At 46.6% G+C, this 6000-nt stretch overlaps 1 long non-coding RNA gene across 1 annotated transcript; it reads left to right on the top strand.

Annotated features, from left to right (window-relative positions):
* Positions 1-1034: 1034 nt before the first annotated feature.
* On the top strand, positions 1035-1455 carry LOC113605721 (uncharacterized). Its single transcript, XR_003427319.1, has 2 exons — positions 1035-1083; positions 1310-1455. It is a non-coding gene; the product is annotated as an uncharacterized LOC113605721 (long non-coding RNA).
* Positions 1456-6000: the final 4545 nt, after the last annotated feature.

The raw sequence follows: 6000 nt of genomic DNA, 5'->3' as shown, positions 1-6000 counted from the left end.
TTTGAGCTTTGAAACAACTGATGAGTGTCTGAGGAGCCATTCTGAGCAGCGGGGAATGCTCACACATTGGGTGGCAACGAGGGATCCAAACACCAAGCGCTGCAGAGGCTTCGGGGTTGTCACATACGCCACTGTGGAGGAGGTGGATGCAGTCATGAATGCAAGGCCACACAAGGTGGATGGAAGAGTTGTGGAACCAAAAAGGGCCGTCTCAAGAGAAGATTCTCAAAGACCTGGTGCCCACTTAACTGAAAAAGATTTTTGTTGGTGGCATTAAAGAAGGTGCTGAAGAACATCACCTAAGAGATTATTTTGAACAGTGTGGGAAAACTGAAGTGACTGAAATCATGACTGACCAAGGTAGTGGCAAAAAGAGAGGCTTTGCTTTCGTAACCTTTGACGACCATGACTCTGTAGACAAGACTGCCAGTCAGAAATACCACCCGGTGAATGGCCACAACTGTGAAGTAAGGAAAGCCCTATCTAAGCAAGAGATGGCTAGTTCCCCATCCAGCCAACGAGGTCGAAGTGGTTCTGGAAACTTTGGTGGTGGTCGTGGAGGGGGTTTTGGTGCGAATGACAGGTTTGGTCGTGGAGGAGACTTCAGTGGCCGAGGTGCCTTTGGTGGCAGCCGCGGTGGCGGGGGATATGGTGGCAGTGGGGATGGCTATAATGGGTTCGGTGATGATGGAAGCCATTTTGGAGGTGGTGGAAGCTACAATGATTCTGGCAGTTACAACAAACAATCTGCAAATTTTGGACCCATGAAAGGAGGAAACTTTGGAGGCAGAAGTGCTGGCCCCTGTGGTGTGGAGACCAATACTTTGCCAAACCACAAAACCAAGGTGGCTGTGGCGGTTCCAGCCACCAGAAGGTTTTAACTACTCCCGGGAAACAAAGCTTAGCAGGAGAGGAGAGACAGAGAAGTGATGGGGAAACTCCAGGTTATAAAAGATTTGTGAACTCAATTAAGCACAGTGGTGGCCGGGCCTAACTGCTACAAGGAAGACATGTTTTAGACAGTACTCATGTGTATGGGGGAAAAAAACTCGAGGACTGTATTTGTGGCTAATTGTATAACAGGTTATTTTATTTTATTTATTTATTTTTTGCGGTACGCGGGCCTCTCACTGCTGTGGCCTCTCCCGTTGCGGGGCACAGGCTCCGGACGCGCAGGCTCAGCGGCCATGGCTCACGGGCCCAGCCGCTCCGCGGCATGTGGGATCTTCCCGGACCAGGGCATGAACCCGTGTCTCCTGCATCGGCAGGCGGACTCTCAACCACTGCGCCACCAGGGAAGCCCTAACAGGTTACTTTAGTTTTTGTTCTGTGGAAAGTGTAAAGCATTCCAACAAAGGGTTTTAATGTAGATTTTTTTTTTTTGCGCCCATGCTGTTTATTGCTAAATGTCATAGTCTGATCGTGACGCTGAATAAACGTGTGTGTTTTTTTAAATGTGCTGTGTAGTTAGTCTCCTCTGAAGCCATTTTGGTAAACTACCCCAACAGGGTGACGTTAGAATTCCTTCAGGGTGATGCCAGGCTCCATTCAAAGTTTATTTACAACCTGCTTTGGTGGAGAAGCTATGAACTGACCGTTACTGTGTCGTGACCTAGAGTTCACCGTTAAAAGGGTCACCCAAGCAAAGTCATGGAGTCTTTTGGTTATTAATATGATTGTTGGCACATCCTGTGCAATATATCTAAATTGAATTATGGTACCAGATAAAGTTATAGATGGGAATGAAGCTTGTGTGTCATCCATTACCATGGGTAATCAACAAATGATTTAATACCCTCTTAAAAAGAAATTCGCCCTTTTAATGGTTATATGATCAGTTGTTATCTATAGTTTTACAGTGGCTGTTGAATGACTCTGTAGGTATTTTGTGAAAAAGCAGGGAAGAATGATGAAATCCTTTATGCACAAGGATTGGTAGTGTTATCAGGGAAAATACAAAAAAGTAGGGAATGAGCGTGAGGATATGTTGCTCCAAACCTTAACTCCTCTGGCTGAGCTAGCTGTCCCAGCTGCTCTGACAATTATGCCACTATATACACCCCTTCCACCACCTTCCATTCCTATCCAGCCCGTATTCCTTACACTGAGGCCCAGGACAGCCCCTCCTTATAGGGATCAGATAGAAAATCCTGTGTTAGTTTCAGGGGTACGGGGACTTGGTCTGGTATTGCCATCTAAGACCCAACAGGGCAGCCAATTTGGGCCAGGAGCCATTTCCAGGACGGGCAGTTCCCCTTACGCCGTTATCTCATAGGGGGCGTAAATGCAAATGAATAGCCGGCTGGGTTTCTCAGACTTGTTTAATTGGAAAGATTGCAGTCCTCATAAGATGGCAGCCCTCCTTGTAGGGAGGATCCCCTACACCTGAAGCCCACTTGGAAGCACCCACAGCTGAACCGAATTGGGACCCCAGTTAGGGAAGAAGGACCTCATTAGAGCACCACTCATTAGTGCACCTTGGCAGGGCCTTGAAAAGGGAAACCAAAGCAAAAGAGTTTGAGCAACATTCAGCAAAACAAATGAAGACCTCAGGCCTACAGACGTCATACTAATGCAGATCCTGAGGCCCCTGAAAATATTAGAATAGTACATTTGACCTTTTGGGGCAAAGTGCCTCCAATATCAGGAGAAAGTTGGAAAAATTAGATGGTACATTTGGAGTGAACCCTTCTCGGTAGATGTTGCTTTTAAAGTGTTCAACAGGGAACAACAGAAAAATGAAGATGCAAAACGACACGCCACTCTTTTGACAGTGGCATTGGATTCCCGGAAGGCGAGTAACCTGAAGAGAGGTGAGCGCCCACTGGGGAAGGAACAATGTGCTTACTGGAAGGAGGGGGAACATTGGAGAAGGTTGCCCTCGGCTAAAACAGAAGAAGAACGATAAAAGACAAGAACCTCTCATGGTAGAAAGAGAGGAACACTGAATGAAGAGGCCCAGGGGCTCCCTTGGACTTGAGGCACCTAATTCCCCACAGAAGTTGGGGGTGAAATTGACAGTGGGGAATGAGCTGATTAACTTTTTTTTTTTTTAATAAAATTAAATATTTATTTATTTATGGCTGTGTTGGGTCTTCGTTTCTTTCTGTGCGAGGGCTTTCTCTAGTTGCGGCAAGTGGGGGCCACTCTTCATCGCGGTGTGCGGGCCTCTCACTATCGCGGCCTCTCTTGTTGCGGAGCACAGGTTCCAGATGCACAGGCTCAGTAGCTGTGGCTCATGGGCCTAGTTGCTCTGCGGCATGTGGGATTTTCCCAGACCAGGGCTCGAACCTGTATCCCCTGCATTGGCAGGCAGATTCTCAACCACTGTGCCACCAGGGAAGCCCTGATTAACTTTCTGATAGACCTCACCCTGAAGTTTTTCCACCAGAATAGCTTGACATCGGAGTCCCACCAGAATACGCTTTAATTTAAGCCTACAGATGGGGCTCATGAAAATCCCTGGAAAGGAGACAAAGCTCTTTCCCGCAAGGTCTTAAAAATAACCCAAAGACTGCTGTCAGACCTCCACAGATGGGGACTCAACACAGAGGAAACTGCCCAACCCAGGACTGAAAAACAGACTGTCCTCAAATGCCTTGAACTGCAAGAAATTTCAGATAACCTGCTAGTGTTTGTGTGGACACTTTTTCAGGATGGGTGGAAGCATATCCCACAGACAGAAAATCTCTGAAGTGGTTAAAGCCCTTCTAAGGGATATTATCCCCGGATTTGGAAGAAGGCATTAAAACCGCATTCATCCTGGAGACCATAATCAACAGGAAAAACCAAGAAAATGAATCATACATTAAAAAGGAACATCGCTAAAACATGTCAAGAGACACTGAATTTGGGATGAGGCCTTGCCAGTTGCTCTGCTATGGATCAGTGGCTCCCAGAAGCAGGCTTAAATTAAGCCGCTTTAGAATACTGTATGGCAGGCCTTGCAGGTGTGTTCCCAGGCAGGAGAATCTATAAATGCTAAAGACCTAGCGGTGGCCAATCACATTAAAACTTTGGGCTCTATTTATTCATGATACCTCCAACAGGTCTGCCCGTCCAACTGAAGTAGATGGGAATTCCATCTCCATTGCCCATTGGAGAAGGGGCAACCAATTTGTTTAATTGTGTCCAAAGAAATAGCACCGGAATTTAGTATATGTATTGAACTGGAACCAAAACCCCAAGTTCAGTTACGAATTAGACAAGAAACTGCTAAGAGGTTTCATCAGGTTTAAATAGTTGTAGATAAAAAGGACTAACTAAAGATTGTAAGGAATATTCCTCACCTCTGTTCAGCAGAAGGGTCTTCATTCCTTTTCCCACAAGATTGTGGGATGGAAATTGACAGTGGGGAATTGTAATAGGGAAGAACACTTTGTATTCTATTACAAGTTCATCACTGAAGGGATGTTGCCTAGAAGCTTAAATTATACATAATGGCCCATCTCTGGGAACCCTGCCTCCCAGGTCATGAGCCTTAAGGTAAAATACCTTTGTTTAGCTCAAAGGAGACCTCCTGACCAGGCCCACCTGTGAATGACTGCAGGGAGGAAGAAATTGACACATCCCCCTCTGGAGGCTGATGGAAACCAGGAAGTGTTTGACTTTACTGCCTCCCCTTTTAGTATAAAAGGAGCCTGAATTCTAACTCAGGCAAGATGGTTCTTTGGGGGCATGAGCCCACCATCTTCTTGGTTTGCTGTCTTTCTGAATAAAGTCGTTACTCCTTGTCCCAGCGACTCGTCTGTTGATCGTCGGCCTGTCATGTGGCGAGCAGTAGGGGCTTAGACTCAGTAACAAAAGAACAATGTAATTTATATCAGTTTTTAAAAATGTATTGCTCTTTTTAAAGCAATGGTTAGTAAAAATGTTTTTAATTTAAAAATTAAAAAAAATTAAAAAAAAAAGAGTAATCATTACTGACAGAAGTTATCACATACCTTAGTCCTCCAGTCTCAGACCCTGTTTTTTTTTTGTTTTTTTTTGCGGTATGCGGGCCTCTCACCCCTGCGGCCTCTCCTGTTGCGGAGCACAGGCTCAGCAGCCATGGCTCACGGGTCCAGCCACTCCGCGGCATGTGGGATCTTCCCGGACCGGGGCACAAACCCGTATCCCCTGCATCGGCAGGTGGACTCTCAACCACTGCGCCACCAGGGAAGCCCAGACCCTGGGTTTTGTCCCTGAGTCTGGAACCGAGCAGTGTTGAGTTGGCCTCCTGGCTGAATAAGAAACAGAAAGGACAAGTTGTTCTGCAGGGTGTCAGTATGAAATGGCCCATTCTTCCCAGGGAGAGTTTTGCATTTATTTATTATTTATGTATTTGTTTTTGGCTGCCTTGCGTCTTCCTTGTGGCGCGCAGGCTTTCTCTAGTTGCGGTGAGTGGGAGCTACTCTTTATTGTGGTGTGCGGGCTTCTCATTGTGGTGGCTTCTCTTGCTGCAGAGCTCAGGCTCTAGGAGCGTGGGCTTCAGTAGTTGTGGCATGCGGGCTTCAGTAGTTGCGGCACGTAGGCTCTAGGAGCGCGGGCTTCAGTAGTTGTGGCATGTGAGTTGCAGTAGTTGCAGCCTGTGGGCTCTAGAGCGCAGGCTCAGTAGTTGCGGTGCATGGGCTTAGTTGCTCCGTGGCATGTGGGATCTTCCTGGACCAGGGCTCGAACCCGTGTCCCCTGCATTGGCAGGCGAATTCTTAACCACTGCGCCAGCAGGGAAGTCCCAGAGTTTTGTATTTTTTATTCTAGTTTGTAATACAGAGACAAGTCAAGCTCTTGTTTTCTTAAACTGCTTAAATTAATACTAATTGCAGGAAATGTTCCACATCCAATGACTGCCCCACAGCTACCACTTGGAGACCCAAGTTCCCAACCACTGAATTGCTTGAGCCTCAGGAGCAGGACTTGTGAGCAACATCCTGGCAAAAACAATTTTTTATTAAAATCATTTTCTACTTGTTAGGAGGAAACATCCTAGTTTCCAACATAACTGGTCCCCAAAGCTGTAAG

Source organism: Aethalodelphis obliquidens, unplaced genomic scaffold, assembly GCF_003676395.1.
Source record: "Aethalodelphis obliquidens isolate GAN/ISIS:26980383/991018 unplaced genomic scaffold, ASM367639v1 scaffold43, whole genome shotgun sequence".
Lineage (NCBI taxonomy): Eukaryota > Metazoa > Chordata > Mammalia > Artiodactyla > Delphinidae > Aethalodelphis > Aethalodelphis obliquidens.
Note: the sequence above shows the minus strand (reverse complement) of the source record. Positions and strands in the feature narration are given on the sequence as shown.